Here is a 22,561-nt window from a genome sequence, read left to right on the forward strand (position 1 = left end):
CACCATGTATTTTTCTGGGCTACAGTGCAGTGCAAAAAGGCTATAAGTGCCTCACTGCACAACGTAAAAAAGTGTTATCCAGCAATGTGGTTTTCGATGAGCAACAATTCCCTTTCAAAAGTTTTGTAACATCTTCAACACCCAAACCTGATTTATCTCTTGATTCTGATTCTTATTCAACTCTAACCATTCTACTACTAAATATAAACACAACTCAACCTTCGCGCAACACTATAAAGTCAAGATCTCCACAGTCTTCACCAAACTCTCTAGAGTCAAGATCCCCCTTACCTCCCTTATCTATAATGGCCACCCCTTATACCCTATATCATCACCATTATTTATAGCCACATCAGCCACACCTATTCCAATCCCTATTTTAGATATGGAAATTTTCCTTCCCTTTGATGATGATCAATCACTTCCAGTAATATCCAGCTCCAACATTCACCCCATGATCCCAAGGAACAAGAGTGGAGTCCTCAAGCCCAGATCCTTTCTAGCTAGTATTGAGCCGAGAACTATCAATGATGCGCTGTCCAAACCAGAGTGGAAAGCAGCAATGGATGTTGAATACGTTGTTCTTATGCAAAACGAAACCTAGAAACTGGTTCTGTAACACCCTAACTACCAAAGCTCACGCTTCTGGCTGCGCGACTCTGATAGCTCAGACATTACAACGACACTTATACTATTTAATACTAAAATATGAGCCTGTTTAAAATTTTAAACCGCAAAACCGCTCCCAAAAATATTTTTACTATACAACGTACATCCATACATACCATACAACTCACAAAACTCATAAAGAGTACATCCATATATATATATATATATATATATATATATATATATATATATATATATATATATATATATATATATATATATTACAAACAGTATCCAATACAATTCCTATCCCTCTTACAGAATATCTCAAGATAAAGGCGAGGGTACAATAAATAATAATCTAAAGCAATACAGAGCATTTCAACAACAACTAAATAAACTCTTCGTGACTTCTGCGCCCATATCCTGAAAGGGGAAAAATGTAAGGGGTGAGAACATCATCCTCGAAAGGGTTCTCAATAGAGGATTTTTTAGGAATTATTGTAATAGGATACGTGAGGATGAACCGTACCAGTGATAAATAACCGTCTTATGCCTCTTTTCAAAACAACGGTTTACAATAAAAGTAAAGTCGAAAATCTTTTCTGAAAGAGGAACCGTTCAATTCTCAAAAACTCAAAAGCCTTTCAAAAAGGTTTAACCATGCTGAACCAAATTAGCATTTCATACTTTTCCAAACCAAAAACACAAAACCAAAACCAATCATCAGTCCATCTTATTTCAACCACGGCCCTAGGCCCAAACAATCCAACCATCAACCAAGCACCATAATCCAACAGAGTCCCAGATGCAAACACAGATAGGAAGTTCAAGCACAAACAAACAGTTACAACAAGTAGAACAATTAGCAGTTAATCACAAAGGCAAACCACGTACAATATGCACACCCAAATATTGTCACATAGATGCATATGATGCATGCCTATCCTAGTGGCTGATGATATCATCTGTCGGTTATAGAGCCAACTGGACAAGTCTTGGTAGCTAACCATTGGACTGTCCCTCTATCGCGTATCCCCAACTCGAGTTATACTCATCATAAACTTGATCATAATCATGATCTATATCCATCACCCTCACTGGTGAATATTTATGGGGGCGAGCTCATCCGGGACTTTCATAGTTCCCGGCCACACTTACGACATAGGGTCAGCAGAGTCTCGAGTCTCCACCTGGAGCAAGTGGTGGCTAGCTACTACTTTCTCCCACGGAACTCGTGCCTCTGATAGTGGAAGTGCAAATCACAATTATCAATAATTCAGCATATACATGCATTCATTCTCATCCATGGATCAACATCCATCTCAGCCATCCGGTTCACGGTTCAATCCAGAACCAGCCAATATTCATATCATACACATCCATTTCAGCTCACGGTTCAATTCAGAACAAGCCAATATTCATATCATACACAGCCATTCTGACTCACGGTTCAATCCAGAACTAGCCAATATTCATAATCATACATAGCCATTCCGGCCCATAATAAAACAACACTTCCACCATTCAACATCATCAAATTCATAAAATTGGCATTTAAGCCATAAATCACTTTTTCTCAATTCATTTCACTTTGAAATCAAGTTTTAACTCTTTTCAGCCTTTGCTTTAAAGATCTCATTTCTCAAATCATCTCAAGCTCATAAGCCACTTTTGCTCAAGGTAAATTCCCCTTTTAAAACAATGCCACTCTCGGAATCCTCTTTCCAAAACTTCTATAACCATGGAAAGTTAAAGATTCACTTTGAAACATTCAAAATCATCCATCCAACAATAGAATTTTATAACAAAGATTCTCGGCAGAGTCCCAAGTCTTTAGGGGAGAATAACATAACTCATTTCGCCAAATTCATTTAAAATCATTAAAACCTGGTCTTTCGGATTTGAATAATAAAATAGGATCTAAGCCAAACCGAGTCACGTAATCATTCACTTCTTTCAAATTCGTTTCCTTTAGTTAGGAAAAATCAAGTTCAACCCCCCATGATAAATTCTAGAGCGTTTCAACTGTTCAAAATTGTTTTAGTCTTACAAGAATTCAGAATTCAAAGAGTACTTAAAACCTTTCTCAAAACATTTCAAAATGAAACATGTCAAGAGACATTCAAGTTCTTTCAAAGTCATTGAAACTTCTCTAATTGAAACCCTCAAGTCAAATTCAAAGGCATTACCCTTGTCACATGTGAAACAGCTTTAAAACATAAGTTTCATTTAAACAACTTTCTTCTGAAAGAGATACAATGTCTTTCTTAAGAAGCAAGACTAAATCACAATTTCCTCTTTAATAATTCATTTCAAAAGTATGAATCATCCTTTTCTTGATAATTCAAATAAAATAGTAGAAGTCTCTAACTCATCATTTTTCCAGAAACATTCAATAAAGACTCAGATTTTATAGAAATTTCGACAGCACTTTCCCTAAAACTTGGACTTTGCCACCCGGTTCGGGTCCCAACTAAACCGTTTCACAATCCTTTTCAACAGTCCAAATTTAAAAATTAGTCCAAGGCAAGCCAAAATCCAACAGTCATCTCAATTCTATATTTCAAGAAAACCGTTTCAAAATCAAATCATGATTTCTAAAGCTTTAAGAAATGGTTCAGCAATAATCATTTATCAAACCAGATCATTTAAAGCAAACCAAGCTGAATTCAAGAGTGTATTCTATTTTTCATGTTCTCAAGAAAATCAACTCAACTCAAATCAATTCCCAACGGATTAAACTCATTCTCAAACCTTTAAAAGAATCAACTTCAAAAGCATTTCGTTTCACAAAACCACACAACAAACCAACCAACAAACGTTCATAATCAATCAAGACAATTCAAACCATACATAAGGCCGATACAATCACCAAATGCATATTTTCTCACATCAGTATCCATATGTAATAATTCCAATATACAAAATATAGTTTTCAGAAAGCGCCCCTACCTCAAACCGCAAAATTCCATAATCCAAACACCTCATAAGTTCTTTTCGCCTCAACTTGAAATCAAAGGCAGCTTCAAAGCACAGGCCCACACATTTTCGCAGCAGCATAAACAGCTCTAAATTACAACAAGCAACCTCATTTACTAAATTCTAGGAACATTAATACCATAAAGGCTTTAATATACGTACGGGACACTAACGTAGGGCTTTCGAAACATAATTTCTTATCGGAATAACAACATGAAGCAGCTGCAATTTCAAACCGGCCCGACAACAGCTTCGGCGGTGGCCAGAAGCTCTGGTGGAGCAACTATAAAAACCATGCAGCATTAAAACCTTCTCGAAATTCAAAAAGGCAGAAACCTCAATTAAAACCCTTACCGAAAGAGTTCTCTGGCGACGGCAGCGAGGTTCTCTGGCAACAGAGGCTCGGCCCGAAGTTCCGGTGGTGGTCCCGGAAGTCAAAGAACTACTCTCGGCGGTCAGAAACACAGAGGCACAGCTTTCTTCTCCAGCAGTGACACATGTGGTGGTCTGAACCCTCCTCTGACTGCGGTTCAACTTACCATCACCAGCAACGACGACAGACATCAGCGGCGGTGAACGACAACAAAAGGATCAGCCCCAACTCGCGACGCCATTTCCTTCTCCCTTCATATTTGACGGTGGCAGATCCAGCAGGAAAGGGACCCTCGGCGCGGCGGTGAGGCGCGATGCCGAAACAATGCTTTCCCTCTCCTCCCCTTCTTCCTCGCGGTGACAGGGGCGTGACAATGTCTCCAGGGACGAGATGACAATGGCGGCGACAGTAGAGCTCCTCACGCGTGGCAATCTGCTGGCAAGGCGCGGCGGGTTGGTCGGCGGCTGATGATTGGATTTTTGACGGTTTAGAATTTCACAAATAAAATCTCGTCGAAGTATAGTTTCTAAACCAAGCAATAATCCTTTCATACAAAAAGTTGTTTGTCACAAGTACAAACCCCTAAATTTATAAACCGAAGTATTGGACCTCGGGTCATTCTCCCTAGGATTTACAATAAAGTGTCTTGTTATTGGTTGTGAGTTATAATTGGGGTTTTTTAAGATTTTAGACAAGAAATATAAATGGCAAAGAAAATAAACTAACAACTAGCAAAGCTCTTGGCAAGATATGAGAACTAGAAGTCCTATCCTAGTTATCCTCCTCAATTGTGATGACAAATTGTCCATTGCTCCCACTTAGTTACCTCTAACCATGGAGGAGAGTCAAGTGGATGAATCAATTTGATTCCTCAAGTCCTAATCAACTCCTAAAGGAAAGACTAGCTTTAGAGGCATTCAAATCAATTAGCAACTTCTAATTATCAATCAACAAAGGAATTAGATAACTCAAGAGTCACTAATTACTCTACCTAGGCCAAGAGGAACAAAACCTACACTAAAATCCAACCAAGCATTTCATCAAACACTTGGAAGGTACAAAAGAAAAGCATGGTAAATTGAGAACAAGAATAGAATCTAACAACAATTATTGCAAAGAATTAACAACAACAATCAAGGAAATCACAATTATCATGAATTACCTCAAATTGCATTATTGAAAGAAAACAAAGGAACAACAATCTATCCAAAACAAAATGAAGAATTACAATTATTAAAGCACATAACTAGAAAGAGGGGGAGGAGAAGATTAAGAATTGGTAAATGAAAAATGAATCAAAGCATGAATTAAACCTAGATCCAAGAAGAGAGATTAACCTAAACCTAATCCTAATTCTAGAGAGAAGTGAGAGCTTCTCTCTCTAAAACTAGCTCTAAACTAAACTATGACTAATGATAACTAGCTTCTCATATCTTCCCCTTAAACCTTCATCCTTTTATTCCTTTCTCCTAGCAATTGGCGCCAAAAATGGGTTCAGAAACCCTCTCAAATCGCTAGGCACGTGTTGCATTAATGAAGTCATGTGCGGTCATCGACGCGTGCGCGCACGGTACGCGTGCGCGTCCCTGGCCGATTCTGCAATGTGCGTGCGAGCGCCTTGTGCGCGTGCGCGTGCTTGGCTGACTTTGCTTCTTTGAGTTTTTATGCTTCCCTCCACTTGTATGCTTCCTTCCTTGCTTCCTTTGATCCATGCCTAGCCTATTTCAATCCTGGAATTACTAGCAAACACATCAAGGTATCTTATGGAATCAAAGGAAAATTAGAATTAATCAAAATAAGGCTTAAAAAGCATGTTTTTACACTTAAGCATAAATATGGGAGAGATAACAAAACCATGCTAATTCATAGGCTAAATGTGACAAAAGGTTATCAAAACACTCTAAATTTAATACAAGATAAACCCTAAAAATGGGGTTTATCAACCTCCCCACACTTAGACCTTAGCATGTCCTCATGCTAAAATAAGAAGGAACTAAGGGGTAGGACATTTATTGAATGCAACTAAACTATATGAGTCCTATCTAAATGCAACTACCTAAATTGAATGCAAATGCTTAGCTCAAACATATCACTTTCCAAGAGAACATGTGTAAGCACAATAGTTAGGGCAATAGGAGTTAAGTCCAAACCACAATTGTATTGAATTATCAAAAGGAGTTCAAACTTGCAAGAATATAGATAATATGGGTGAATAAATGTAATTGAACTTTTGAACCCTCACCGGATGTGTATCCGCTCTATTCACTCAAGTGTTTAAGGGTTAATTCACTCAATTCTCTTCTATTCAAGCTTTCCAAAATTTGATTTTCTTCTAACAATCAACACTTATTCAATGCATGCATACATTCATCATGAGGTCTTTCATTTAGGTTGTAATGGGGTTAGGGTCAAGGTAGGATCATTTATGGTTGAGTGGACTAGAGTTTAGATCTTTGATTAGTATAGACTTTTCCACCTAACCTATACAAATTCAAACTACTCTAACTACCCATTCTTCACTTTTTCTTACATACTCATGCATCTTATTTCTTGATTCATAACACTTGTGCATTGATTCCTTTTTATTGACTTCACTTTGGGGCATTTTGTACCCTCTTTATTATTTTTCTTCCTTTTTTCTTTCTTTCTTTTCTTTTCTTTTGTTTTTTTTCTCTTTTATTTCTTTTTTTCTTTTCATTTATCTTTTTTTTTTCTTTCAAACTATACACAAGAGCATCAATGCATAAGGTCTATACACTTAATCAATACATAAATATGTTCCCAATTCTAAAATATGAAGGTGTACTACCCCTTTTTATCCCATCCAATGTTCCCAAGCCTCACCAACTTTGAATAATAAACACTCTTACTAGCCTAGGCTAATCAAAGATCCAAACAAGGACTTTCATTGGTTTTCCGCTTTGGGCTTGTAATGTGCTAAAATGAGAATAAGTTGGTTAAGCATAGGCTCAAAATTGGCTAACAATGGAGAGTAAGAGGTTGGCTATTTGGGTAAGTGAGCTAATGAAATGATGGCCTCAATCATACAAATGCATGAATACAAGGAATAAATGGACATATCGAATCAAGAAAATCAAGGATTATAATCATAGATAGAGAACAATTTCACACAAGAATGGGAAATAAGTGGTTATAGAATGTAACTACATCAATAGGCTCAAGTCTCACAAGCTTGTGTTCTTAATTCAATACATGCTTCACAAAGTATGAATTCAAGCAAGTTTCACCAAAAATTTTCTTTCAATCAATTGGGTTAATGCCCTATAATTAAATTTCTCGAAAAATCTCAATATTTGACTAAGCATTGTTGTGATTGAAAAATGCAAAAAAAATTTCCTTAGTTTACCCTTTCCTTTTCCGCTTAAAACCAATTTCTTATGCAAAAAGGGTGACTAAGTGTTTGCAATTCAAAGTATGATTTCTAATCACAACCACAAACTAAAAAAGAAAAAATATGCAAAAATCCAACTAAAAGTGTGAAATCTATCTTCTAAGACATCTAAAGATATCCAAAAGCATCAAAATATCTAAAATCCAAAATAAACAGTAAAGGTATCCAAAGTAAACTCAAAATGCATCAAAATATATACAAAAGATATGCAAAATAAGATAACTAGGAAAGTGCTACCGGTGACCTCCCCACACTTAAGATCAAGCATCGTCCTCGATGCTAAACTGGAGGATCAGTGGAAGGTACAACGGTAGGTGCTGAATCTGTCTGAGGCTGTGGAACTGGCTCCATATGGGTCTGTGGTGTCTCTGTGGTGTCCGGAGCAACTAGAGGGACATCCTGCTGAATCGGTGCCTCCGCATCCTCCTCCTGATGATCCTGCTCATCGGAGGCCGGAGAGTCGGGAAGCGGAGGTAACTCAGCGCCTAGAGAAATGAGTGCCTGATCCATCCGGTCCAGTCGGCGTCTGACATGGAGTCTCTCGCGCTCTAGAAACCGAAACAGACGCTGGACCAGTAAGTAGGTGGGCTCAGGTGCCGAAGGTGGAGCTGTAGATGAAGATGGAGCTGCTGCGAAAGAGGATGGGGCTGCTGCAGGGGCTGATGGCGAAGGTGTCCCCACTATGGCTCTGGCCCTAGAACGGCGTCTAGCAGGGGGCTTCTCGTGCACCCAACCACCCCAAGGAATAGTAACCTCCCTGTCGTCTGCATCAGGGGGTGGTGGTGTCACATCATCATCTAGTCAAGGGACCTCAGCTAGGGCCGCCATACTCGTGACCAAAGTAGGAAATGGAAGGAGGCCACGAATATGCACCCGCCACATGCATTGTCGGATAAGTCGAGGAAAAGAGACATCCTTCCCCTCCATAACACACCTAATCCGCAGAAGCATCTCCATAGGGATCTCAGAGAAGTGAGTGGTAGGCAGGACATAGTGGGCAAAGATCATCTGCCAAGTCTTGGCCTCTCTAGTCAAGTGAGCGAATAGCATCCCCTTAGGCTTGGTATTGTTGGCATCCATAACCCATGTAGCATCCGGTAAACCGATCACGCGCCTAAGCGCCTCATAATCAAAGGTCATGGTATGGATAGCCAACTCGGCCTGCTGATGGGCACACATGTCATCAGGAATGTGCCGACACTGTAATGCCTCCTCTATAGCGGTCTCAATAATCATGATCTCTCTACCCCTCACCTGAACCGAATCCAAAGTAGGACGGAAGAAGTTACAGTAAAATTCCTTCACCCAAGAAATGTTGATATCTCCCAAATCTCTATCAACAAAATCGATACCCAACTCTAGGATGCGACTAGTAATGGACCGTCTCACATCATTGGGTAGGAGCAATTTCTTCTCAGTATTTAGCTTCGTTGTTCGATATTTGGAAAATCGAAGCTCACAGTAGAGATTGGGAAATTTGGTTGGGTCAGTAGAAGGTAACTGCTGATTTTCTTTTTCTTCATCATTTAAGGGATTCTTAGCATAGTGCTTGTAAATGGAGGGAATGGATGGGGTAGAGTGTTTTCTTTTCTTGGAGGAGGTGGCAGTGGCTATAGCCTTTCCTTTATCCGACATCCTGAAAAATATGATAGAATATAAACAATGAAACACTTAGCATGTAACAAAGAAGGCATGTTCATGATACAATTGGCTAATAACAATCATGATGTTGAAATGAATTTGAAAAGAATTGGTAACAAGTAAGCATGAGTGAACAAGTAAACCAAGAATGCAACGTTCACTAAGGTCAACAACTCTTATTCAATAAGCAATAATATCATCATACTTTTGAAAGAATGGTTAAAGAGGGTTAAATGTGAGTAAATGTTAATTGGTTAAAAGAAATTAGTGAGTTAGAAAAGTGGGTTAGTGGTATGATGAGATTTAGGCTCAATTAAAAGAGAAGTTTTGGTTCATGTTCACCATGATTAGTGCAAATATGGGAAGTTAAAAGCAAACGGAGATTAGCCCAGAATTGAAATAAAGACCAAAGTGAAACTAATTTTCCTGAAAATTGGGCAGCATTCCGGCTTAAAATTGGACGTTCCCGGATAGCAACATAGCACAAACAGTATGATCACAACATCAATCAAGTACAACAGTAGTGGTATAGCATGCAGGCAACACAATTTGCACAAAATAGTTCCCCAAAAAGCAGCATACACACCCAAAGAAACAAACAGCAACTATGCACATACAGAGCACTTATCAGGCCTAGAATCCTCTATCCAGCCCTAGCTACCTAACCGCAATTATTTCTATCTAACCTAACATGCAACATTTGAACTCAAACTAACTATCAGACAATTATAGTAGCTAACAGAAATGAACAATTAAAAACAGAAAATGAGCAGGAACCTGGGAGCTGGGAGGAGTGAAAAGGGGAATAGGATAGGGATAGGGGCAGCAGGAGCAGGGATTTACGCCACCGTGGGTGGTGGCGGTGAAGATAGCCGGCTGCGGTGGTTTGGCTGTTTGGTGGTGTTGCAGAAGGATGAGAGTCTGAGTAAAAGAAGCTGGCAGTGGTGATAGAAGGAGAGTGATAGGTGAGTGTGAGATGGGGGGAGAGAGAGTCGCCGGCGGTGATGATGGGGTGGCAGCGAAGATGGTGGTTTCGGTGGTTGGGTGCTTGACTGAAGGGAGGAGGAGAGAGTGAGTGGAGGAGAGAGAGAGCGAAGAGGGGTTAGGTGGTGATGAGAGAGAGAGGGAGAGAGAGAAAAGAGAGGCTGGTCGTGCGGTGGTGGTTGCCGGCGGAGCAGAGGTGGTTATGGGGGAGAAGAAGAAAATGGAATGGTGAGGGAGAAGAAGAGAGTGCGCTGCGGCGCAACGCTCTTCGCGTTTTAGGGTTACCCCTTTTTTTGAATCGACGCGAGCGCGCACCATGCGCGTCCGTGTACATTGAGGAAAATGGAGATTCACGCGTGAGCGTGCAGTGCGCTCTAGCGTGGGTTGGCAGATTATGCAGGGGCGCGTGTGCGTACAGCGCGCGCACGCGTACATGTGGTTGGGCCTGAGGCTTAGGGCGGGCTTGACGCACGCCCAACTCTCGGGTCAGAAGCCTAGAGTGGTGGCAGCATGTAAGGGACGCGCGCGCGGCAAGTGCGCGTCCGCGTACGTTGGTAATTTGTGATAAGGCGCGCTAGCGCGATGCGTGTGCTCGCGTCTGTTCCTTCCTGGGCATGTGGGCGCGCACGCGGCAGGTGCGCATCCGCGTACATCGAGTTGGGCCAGAGGTTTAAAGCTGGCCCAGAGCCGGCTCAACTCTCTGGGGCTTGGCTCAAAAAAATTGCAGCAGCAGATCGACGCGGACGCGGCAGGTGCGCGTCCGCGTGAAGTTTCATGTTTTCATAATCTGCGCGCACGCACGTAGTGCGCGTCAGCGTGGATTGTGTTGGGCTCAGGGCATAATGTTTGCCCAAGAGAGGCCCAACTCTCGGTGATGTGGGTGATGATGCATCCGCTCAGGGACGCGTGCGCGTACATCGTGCGCGCGCGTCCACCCCCTCCTTTTTTTTTCAGGAAAATTTTGCTGGATGCTCCCCATACTGTTCACAACTCTTTATTCAATCAACCATCATACAATTCACAAAAAATGCAATTTGATATTATTCATCTACTACTAAACACAACATACATGTGACTAAGCTAACAATTAAGTTGTACAAACAAATTTATGTGAAACATCTACCTACAATGGTAACTCAAATCACTTATTGAGCAAATTTAAAAGAGAGTGGAAAGAGTTTACCATGGTGGGGTGTCTCCCACCTAGCACTTTTAGTTTAAGTCCTTAAGTTGGACATCTTGAGGTGCTTATTGTCATGGTGGCTTATGTTTGTACTCATCCTTGAATCTCCAAGGATCTTTGCTCCTCAATTGGTTTACAGAATTTCCAACCATTTCCATCAAGCTTGGGCAGAGTTCTACCCAAGATATGAGTCCCCATAGTTGGTCTTCACATAGCAAACCGGGATCCCATATCTTGTCTTCGCACCCGTCTTCAATTTGATCTTCATACTTTTTCTTTCCGGGTGGTTGAAATATGGAATTCTCTTTAGCATACCAAGCCTTCCGTCGAGACCCATGCAAAGTGGTATTCTTCCAATCATCGTTCCTATACCTTGAAGCTTTGACCTTAATGAGCCTAATTCCTAACTTGCAACCACTACACAACTCTCTTATGCTTTTAACTCCACAAAGAGCTCTAAGTTGACCATCATTTTCAATTAAACCATATTCAAGTGAGAAAGTAAAGCTTAGGGATAAGAGTTTTACCCACTTGAATGTTGTGATGGATGGTGACTTGGGAAGGGAGACCTCCCCACACTTAGACAATGCAAGGTCTACTTCCTTGTGCTCTTCTTTGTGTATTTCCACCTCTTCACAAGCTTCTTCAATTTCAACCTTTTCCCTTTTACTTGGCTTGGTGTTGTCTTCAAGGGCTTCGGTTTCTTGCCCACTGAGAGGTGATTCAATTTTGGATAGGAATTCATTGATGGACAAATCCATCTCTTGATCAACCTCCTCATATTCTTCAATTTCGATATACACCATGCCAACTTTTTCCTCATGGTAGCTTTCTTTTGATTCACTCTCTTCTTCATTGTTCACCAAGGATATGGGAGGTTGTGCACATTCTTTTATAATTTCAACTTCATGTCCAATGGGAGAGGATTCCATTATATAGAGAAATTCATCCATGATTGAATCCATCTCTTGATAAGCCTCTTCCAAGTCTCCAACAATGATATGCTTTGGAGGTTGCGCACCCTCCTCAACATCAATGTCAAGCTTCTTGGAAGAGTTCTCCATGATGCTACATTCCCATGGACTTTCAACATCTCCTAAATCTTCAACCACTTCTTCCTTTTCTTCAATGATCATAGGCTCCTCCAAATGTTCTAACACAAAATTTGACTCCTCCTTTTCCACCGGATTTTCCAATTTCTCCTTCATACTTTGCTCTTCTTTAGGTTTTTCACACGTGGCCGTGGAAGCACCTTGAGTCTTCAAACATTGGTGGGCTAAAGTATGCACCACCTTGGTCAAATTGGTTACAAACTCAAATGTATCCCGCTTCATGGCTTCTTGTCCTTGAAGTAACAAAGTGAGAGGATCGTCTATTGGGGTTTGGGGTGAGTAAGAAGGTTTGTTATTTTGGAGAGAGAATTCGTGGTAGGAAGGTGGTTCTTTTTGATAAGGGTATGGAGATGGTGTGCATTGAGGTGGTTCTTGAGAGTAATCTTGATAGGGTTGTGGTGGTTCTAAGGGTTCTTGCTCATAATGATCACAAGGATGTGGTATGGGTGATTGGTTATGTGGTGGATATGAATTATAGGAAGGTGTTTGGTAATGAGAGGCTTGTGAGGATGGTTGAGGTTCATGTTGAGGATAGGAGTCATAGGCATATGGTGATGATTGATTATCACAAAAAGATTCACCATAGCCATTGAGTTGACATGTATTAGGAGTATACCTATAAGTATCCGGAGGTTGTTGCCAATAGGAGTGATCAATTCCTTGAGTCTCCTCCCATCTTTGTTGGTTCCATCCTTGGTACATGTTACCATTGAAGTCCACATTTCCTATAACATAATTAGAACCAAACTCAAAGCCAAAGTGAAAATTCATAGTGAGAGAACAAAATAAAACTAACAAAAATTAAGAAACAAACAAAAGATAAACCTATTCACAATATTCGCATATGTACAATAACCAATAACACAACACCATTGCAAATTCCCGGCAACGGCGCCATTTTGATGATTGGATTTTTGACGGTTTAGAATTTCACAAATAAAATCTCGTCGAAGTATAGTTTCTAAACCAAGCAATAATCCTTTCATACAAAAAGTTGTTTGTTACAAGTACAAACCCCTAAATTTATAAACCGAAGTATTGGACCTCGGGTCGTTCTCCCTAGGATTTACAATAAAGTGTCTTGTTATTGGTTGTGAGTTATAATTGGGGTTTTTTAAGATTTTAGACAAGAAATATAAATGGCAAAGAAAATAAACTAACAACTAGCAAAGCTCTTGGCAAGATATGAGAACTAGAAGTCCTATCCTAGTTATCCTCCTCAATTGTGATGACAAATTGTCCATTGCTCCCACTTAGTTAACCTCTAACCATGGAGGAGAGTCAAGTGGATGAATCAATTTGATTCCTCAAGTCCTAATCAACTCCTAAAGGAAAGACTAGCTTTAGAGGCATTCAAATCAATTAGCAACTTCTAATTATCAATCAACAAAGGAATTAGATAACTCAAGAGTCACTAATTACTCTACCTAGGCCAAGAGGAACAAAACCTACACTAAAATCCAACCAAGCATTTCATCAAACACTTGGAAGGTACAAAAGAAAAGCATGGTAAATTGAGAACAAGAATAGAATCTAACAACAATTATTGCAAAGAATTAACAACAACAATCAAGGAAATCACAATTATCATGAATTACCTCAAATTGCATTATTGAAAGAAAACAAAGGAACAACAATCTATCCAAAACAAAATGAAGAATTACAATTATTAAAGCACATAACTAGAAAGAGGGGGAGGAGAAGATTAAGAATTGGTAAATGAAAAATGAATCAAAGCATGAATTAAACCTATATCCAAGAAGAGAGATTAACCTAAACCTAATCCTAATTCTAGAGAGAAGTGAGAGCTTCTCTCTCTAAAACTAACTCTAAACTAAACTATGACTAATGATAACTAACTTCTCATATCTTCCCCTTAAACCTTCATCCTTTTATTCCTTTCTCCTAGCAATTGGCGCCAAAAATGGGTTCAGAAACCCTCTCAAATCGCCAGGCACGTGTTGCATTAATGAAGTCATGTGCGGTCATCGACGCGTGCGCGCACTGCGCGTCCCTGGCCAATTCTGCAATGTGCGTGCGAGCGCCTTGTGCGCATGCGCGTGCTTGGCTGACTTTGCTTCTTTGACTTTTTATGCTTCCCTCCACTTGTATGCTTCCTTCCTTGCTTCCTTTGATCCATGCCTAGCCTATTTCAATCCTGGAATTACTAGCAAACACATCAAGGCATCTTATGGAATCAAAGGGAAATTAGAATTCATCAAAATAAGGCTTAAAAAGCATGTTTTTACACTTAAGCATAAATATGGGAGAGATAACAAAACCATGATAATTTATAGGCTAAATGTGACAAAAGGTTATCAAAACACTCTAAATTCAATACAAGATAAACCCTAAAAATGGGGTTTATCAGCGGCGCGGCAGCACGCTCTCTTCTCTCTTCCCTTACGTGACAACCCTCAAGGCGTGAATGATGGCGCGCTCTCTCCTCCTCTCCTCCACCGTGACTCAGTCTCCCTCTCCCTCTGTTAGCGATGGCGGCGACTGTGAAGTGCGACTCGCGGTGAGGCGCGGTGAGGACGATGGCAGTGGCGACGCAGCATGGCTTATCTCCTCTTCTATTGTAGCTCTCTGCCTCTCTTGTTCTCTATTCTTACAGCGTATGGATTTGGAAGAGAAAGGGGGAAAACATGCATGTTGCAGGTTTGCTGAGGGAAGAAGAAGGGTGGCGGCTGCTGGGTATAGGATTAGGGTTTCCTTTTTGGAACTTAGGATTAGGGGTAATTGGTAATTTCAAATAATAGTAGGGATAATATAGTAATTGAAACTCAATTAAATCCAACACTAATTATATATAGAAAATACTATTTGTTCACCACTTTCACAAATTATTTTCAATAAAATGTCTAAATTATATAATTAGAAATAATATACTTAATTTCTTTATTTTCCAAAATTGCAGTATTAATATTTAAAATATTAATTATTTAGTCTAAATCATATATAATCTTTATTATTTCACAACTACCAACTCTATAATTCAAATATAGAAAATAATCCAATAATTATAAAATTGGATAATAATCATAACTCATCTCAAATTCAATAAATCAAAACTTGCCTTAATTATCTTTAATAAAATAATTTCTGAAATTAAGGCTATAAATAACTATAGGATTTGAGACTTGATCATAATAAGACTTTTCAAAGGTTTTGGGGTCTTACAAGTTCCTCTTCCTCAAGGCAGAGAAGCTGTGGGCAGCCGCTGGATTTTTCGAGTTAAATATGACTCTGATGGAATCTTTAAAAAATACAAGGCTCGCTTAGTAGCTTAGGTTTTTCTCAGAGGCCTGGATGTGATTTCACTGAACATATAGCCCAGTGGTGAAACCTACCTCAATTTGCATTGTTCTCACCTTAGCACTGTCAAGAAATTGAAAGATTAGGCAACTTGATGTGAATAACGCCTTACTACATGGTGATTTGGCTGAAGATGTATACATGAAACAGTCAAAGGATTATGAAATTGGGGATGGCAATCTAGTGTGCAAGCTCACCAAGGCCCTCTATGGTATGAAGCAGGCACCAAGAGCCTGGTACTACAAGTTGTCCACAACTCTCCAACATTTTAGTTTCAATTCAATGAAATATGATATCTTTGTCTTTACCAAGTTCAAAATTGGCTCCTCATTGTTTGTTCTGGTATATGTAGATGATATAATCATCATTGGAAACTCAAATGAAGCAATCTTTCAAGTCATTAGGCAGCTGAATGACAAGTTTGCGCTAAAAGACATGGGTAAACTTCACTATTTTCTTGGAATTTAGGTCATTAAGACTACTAATGGAGGTTTACTACTGTCAAAAGAGAAATATGTCAGAGATCTACTCAAGAAAGTAAAAATGGAACATTGCAAGCCTTGCCATACACCTTTACCTTCTTCAATTTGATTTTCTGCCTTTAGAGGCTTTGCGTTCAAGAATTCTCAGCTCTATAGATCAGTTGTGGGCAGTTTACAGTACCTTAGAGTCACTCGTCCAGAATTAGCATACTTTGTGGGCAAAATTTTACGGTTTATGCAAAATCTCTTGGATGAGCACTGAAAGTTAATAAAATGGGTTTTGAGATATATGCAAGAAACACTCAACTTTGGTTTACACTTACAGAAAACAAGTGTTCAAATTGTTAAAGCCTATAGTGATTCTGATTGGGTAGGGGACCCAAATGATAGGAAGTCTACTAGAGATTTCTATATTTTTCTTGGAAGCAATTTGGTATTATGGAGTTCTAAGAAGTAAGGTGTTGTTGCCAGGTCTAGTACTAAAGCAGAGTATAGGGCTATGGCTGATTCGGTTGCTAGACTAATTTTGATTAAGAACCTTATGGTTGAATTAGGAGCTAAACTCTTAAAAGCCCCATCAGTTTACTGTGATAACCTAAGTGCTGTGTTGCTGCTGCCAATCCAATTTTGCATTCAAAATCAATACGCTTTGAAACTGATCTTTATTTTGTAAAAGATTATATTACAAAAAGAGTTATTCAAGTGAGTCATGTTCTTGGAGCTATGCAACTGGATGATATGATGACAAAATCATTACCTAGTGTTACCTTTCCTGAGTTCAGGTCAGAGCTAATAGTTGAAGACTTGAAAAAATTTATTAGTAAAAGCAAGCTCAGTAGAGAGGATCACAGAAGAAAATCAGAGAATTTTAAAAAACTCAGAAGTGTGAATAGTAGCCGTCATGATGAAGAACTAAAGCATTCTCTTTAGAATGTGGCAATAGAAACAGAATAGCCAAGTAGCAAGGGTCATGATAGATAGTACTAGTTGATGCAAAACAAAATTAGTGTAAAATAAAATTGGTATACAATTAGTTAGCATTAGCATTACAGTTAGTCAGTTTGTGATAGTTAGTTGGTCTATAATCAATTTGCTAGTTAGTTGGTGGTTAATTTGTAATTAAACACATGTCAATTAGTTAGTTTAGTTTGTGTGGAACTCAATAAGACAACTGACATTCTTCTACTCTAAGTAGCTAGAGTTGAATTATCATTGGGTCATTTTTTGAACTCACTTTACTAAAATACAATTCAAAATTTTTTTCTTCTCTTTTCTAATCTAACTTTCTCTCTTTGTTCATGAACTCTCACTTTCTTTTACTTTCTCTCTTCTTTGAGCTTGATATCCTTCATGTTGCACATATTTTTTCTTTAATTTCAGCAGAATCACTGAATTACCTTTATAATTAAGATATTCTAATTATCAAATTTTAAAATTTCTCCGTTATATCAAATAATATAAATAAGTATCATACAACTTGTAATTACTTTTTAATAATTATAATCGTTCTACTCATTTTTTTCCTACATAAAAAACAGAACAAATACAAATAATTTTCGTAACAAACAAATTATAAGATTCTCTACATTTTCTATACAAATTAACTCTCTAATTCTATAACTCTACTATACGAGTTTATGTTTCTATCTTAAACATGCCATTCTTAAATTAAACATGTTTCGATTTATAATTAATTCCACTTATTCTTCATTGAAATATTAGTACACAAGTCATGGTATATATGTGTTCATTCTGAAATCTTGAATGATGCTACAAAGTAATAATAATTATATATATCATTCGAGAATATTTAAATTAATGACATATCACGTCAAGCACCAAAATGGAATAAGATGACAGCATTGATGACCTAAAAAAATCGCATTATTGTGTTGAACAATAATTAAACATTTTTTTTTGATAAAAAAATATTAATTGAAAAACTTTTTAATTGAGGAAATGGTGTCTGGCTATTATAATGTCCTTTTACAGTTTTACCTTGTTCTTCTCTGTCCATTGTATTTAAGCTACTTCTCTACTTTTAAAAATAATGTAACTTTAACAGACAATTTAGATTATGGGTCACTTTTAAAATTGAATAAATCAATTTATTTATTAGTAGGGATTTTCAATTTTTCTTTTAATAACATTACAATAAAAATCATTTTTAATAATAATAACTTAACAGTCACTATGATTTTTATTTAATTTATGTTTTTGTGGCAATTATATATTTTCTGTTATTACTATATACTATAATGACAATTATATATTTTTTGCCGCCAATAAAAAATTTTTACTGGCAAATATAATTGTTGTTAAAATTTTTTAGCAACAAAGTATAAGACAACTAATATCTAGTTGTCGATAAATATATTAACGGTTATTTTTACTACTGCTAAAAATAAAATAAATGACCACTAAAAATAAATTTTTAGTATGGTATGTAAATACACAACAATGGATTGCAAATTAAATTTTGTATTTTTTGAGTACCTAAATCAGTTCCTAATAATTTTAAAAGCAGACATTTTAGTTCTCAAGAAAAATTAATATATAAAAATATCTTAAAATTTTATTCTGGCAGACAAATTAGTCCTTAGTTTATTTTCTAGTAGAGTAATTACCTAAATCAATCTCCAAAAATTTTAAAAGCAGATATTTTAGTTTTCAAAAAATTAATATACAGATAAATCTCTAACATTTTTTTCTGTTAAACATAACAATTTCCCGTTTATTTTTTATCATGACTCACTAAATTCTTCAAGTATTTATTAAAAAATAATATTAGTAGATATTATAATTAAATTAACTTTTAAGGTTAAGTTAAACCTATTTGATTTATAATAGTATTTTTTCAAAAAAAAAATATTATTGAACCATCTTCACTATATACAAAATTCCAAATCCAACAAAAAAAAATAGTAAGTCTCATATTCTCTTAAATTAAAAGTATATTATTGGGTTTGTTTAGTTTCATGTTTTGTTGTTTATACATTTTATAATATTTTATAATGTGTGCAAAAATCATGTTAACAAAAAAAAAGTGTATCAAAAATATGCAACTTAATTTTATATGTATAATGTTAAATTGTTAATAAGAATTCGACAATATCCTATTTTATAAAACATGTTTGTATTAATAGAAAATATTTTAATTTAGATTTCAAAGCATCATTATTCATCTTGTTTGTTTCTAACAAAAATAGTGTATTAATGTGTTAGTGTCATCATCCACATTCACAAAGTTAAGCTAATAATAATAAAGGTTGACATATAGTAAAAATAAAATGGATGGAGGACTGTTATGTCTGACAGAAAAAATATTAGAGATTGATCTATGTATTTTTTTTGGGACTAAAATGTCTGTTTTAAAATCTTTAGGGATTGTTTTGGGTAATTATTCTGTTGGAAAATAGATTAGGGACTAATTTGTCTGTTGGAATAAAATTTTAGGGATTGATTATTTGTGTATTAATTTTTTTAGAAACTAAAATATGTGTTTTTAACATAGTTGTCAAAATCGAACCGATAATCAAACCAATCAAACTACTGAGTTATTAATTTATTAGTTCAACCGATAAATTATTGATTAAACCAGTAGAACCGGTCCTATGTAAATAATAAATATAAAATAGTCTAAAACTTAAAATTAAAATTATATATATATACTAATATTTTAAAAACAATCAAATTTCAACAAATTATAAACAACAAATTATAATCTAGTTATTATTAAATAAGTATATAAAATTTTAGTATTTTTTTATAATAAAATTTTTTAATTTTATTTTTTATTAAAGTAAATATTTTTTATTTTAATAACTAATTAATTAATTTATATTTATTATATTATTATATACTATATGTATATATTGAAAAATAATATTAATAAATATTATATAATCATAAAAAATAATTATATTGTAATTAATAAAAATATTTGATATTTTTTATTTATACATATTTAATTATATTTATATTAAAAATTATGAATAATAAAAATATAATTAATTTAAATATTAAGTGAATATAAAATTAAAATAATATCTAAAAAAAATAATGTACGTTTTTACTATATAATTAATAATTAGCATTTAAAATAATAAAGAACAACAAAAGGTGAAGGTTAATGGCGCTTATTAATTTTTGTTTGGGGATTTTAGTGAAACAAAACCCGCTCCCCTCAAGGTTATTTGCTGCTGTTGGGGTCCAAAATTGCCTCAAGTCAACTCAATTGGAGTGGAGCTTATTTACGCAATAAGAACCGCACCAATTCAACTAATTTGTAGCAGTTTAAAAAAATATTGGTAATTTTTAGCCGTTAAGTCCCTTTTTTTTTGTAGTGCAAGGAGAGTATACAAGTATAAAAAAGACCTATGTTTAAACTACATATTCGTCAATTTTAAAATTTTCTTTTGAATGATTCGGTTTTATCGATTTTCACCGGTTTTAGACAATTTTTACCGACTTTGACCAATTTTATCGATTTTGACTGATTCTATTTTTTAAATGGTTTAAAAATTAGACCGGACCGATTGAAAATTTGGTTTATTAATTTATCAGTCGAACTGACCAATCCGATCCAGTTCTTATAATTATGGTTTTTAAAATTTTTAGAGATTGATTCGGATAATTATTTTATTTTTTTAATAAAAAATTTAATTGATAACTTCAGCGCGCATACATACTCACAAGGCAGATGTTAGCTAATTATGGTTAATTTCTATTTTTATAATAATAATCATAATAATAAAACTTATATTAGGGTTAACTTCTATTTTCATTTTCTAAAGATATACTAATGTTATCTTCACTTGTATCACAAACAATTTGTTTCCTTTAATGTGTGCATACATATATTTAGTAAAAACTTCATTATTATCTACAAGCTAAGATATTTAGCACCAACTACTAATTATTTGTCTAAAAATAATTCAGACATTGGATTATCCATTATATAAAATTTCCACATATTAATGCATGTTTTGGAAAAACGTCCTTGTTTCACAAGCAAAAATATTTGTTTAATTTTATTTTTCTCTATAAAAAACAATGTAGTATTATAGTATATAAACCTTCCCTGAAAGGGGGAGGTCGGTGGCTCAGTTTTTCCCCACCAGCTAGCTTCTAATTATAAAAGGGGCAAAAACAAAAAAATTATTGGTATAATTTTATATGCAATAATGTAACCAATATATACATTCCTAATTAATTCATTGAACTCGATTATTAGAACACCCACTACTAAAAAAAAACAGATTAGTTGTGGATTTTTCTGTAAATTTTGACCAAAATTTGTAACTAATTTTATTTTTGTAATTTTTGCTTCGAATTTAAATCCGCAACATATGAGTTCATGAATAATTGTTATTGTGGATTTTTAAATTTGCAAGTAATTTACCTATGAATTTTGAGGCGAAAATTTTGTGAAATTCGCAAATAATTTCCTAAATAATTAAACAATTTCGTTGAATTTTATTGTAAATTTAGGTGTGAATTTTTCGTAAATACCAAATTCATAACAAAATCCCCAAATGCAAGTGGTAACAAATTCGCAACTAATTAATTTTAGTAATAGTGACCATTCCTAATTAATCTTCCTACTTTTTTTCCCCTTTCCATCTTGGCACGCAAGAGTTTGGTTTAATTCCTTATTGAGTGTATTTTCAACGATATGGCTTATTGCTTATCTATCTATTTTCGTGAAAGGAAAAGCTTGTTATATTTTATGTTAATGATTGAGCATTTGGATAAGGATGTATGTATTGTTAGGCTTGGATTTGGTTATTCCAATCTTGTACTAGTGATTTAATTTGCATATTTTATACGACTCTCGTTATGTATTAATCTACACTTTATTAACAAGGAAAAGAATTAAACATCTATACAAACAAAAAAGAGGACAACTTGAGGGCAATTTTATTCCATTAATTAACTCATCAACATTAATTCATATATAGTAAGTACCTAAAATTTTAATTTGTATTGTTCGGATAATGGAAGCATGGTTACAATATGACATTGCTTAAGGGTTCAAATGCAAATTATATTGTGCTACAATAAATATAAATATATATATATATATATATATATATATATATATATATATATATATATATATATATATATATATATATATATATATGCAACAATTTTAGAGGGTCGCCCGCTTTTTTTAGTAATTTTAACTATCATTTAATTAATACAAATGTTAATAAATTATTTTTAATAAATAATTTTATTAATTTATGAGTATAAATTTTTAAAAATATAAATATAAATTATATTAATTTATGTATATAAGTTTTTGATAAATATAAATATAAATTATATATTTTTTAATATATAAATACTTTTAAATATAGATATAAATTATTATTGGCTAAATATTAGCTCAAAATAATAATAATTATTGATCATATAACGTTGCTCATATATATGATTAAGATGAATGACTAAAAA

At 35.4% G+C, this 22,561-nt stretch overlaps 1 protein-coding gene across 1 annotated transcript in view; it reads right to left on the reverse strand.

Annotated features, from left to right (window-relative positions):
* Nucleotides 1-20,206, reverse strand: part of LOC112748028 (suppressor of disruption of TFIIS) — a 65,481-nt gene extending 45,275 nt beyond the window's left edge. The window contains exon 1 of the mRNA XM_072218904.1: nucleotides 20,173-20,206. The gene's annotated coding sequence lies outside the window, so the exon portion shown is untranslated. The remainder of the gene's footprint in view (nucleotides 1-20,172) is intronic.
* Nucleotides 20,207-22,561: the final 2,355 nt, after the last annotated feature.

Source organism: Arachis hypogaea, chromosome 2 (genome assembly GCF_003086295.3).
Source record: "Arachis hypogaea cultivar Tifrunner chromosome 2, arahy.Tifrunner.gnm2.J5K5, whole genome shotgun sequence".
Taxonomy (NCBI): Eukaryota; Viridiplantae; Streptophyta; class Magnoliopsida; order Fabales; family Fabaceae; genus Arachis; species Arachis hypogaea.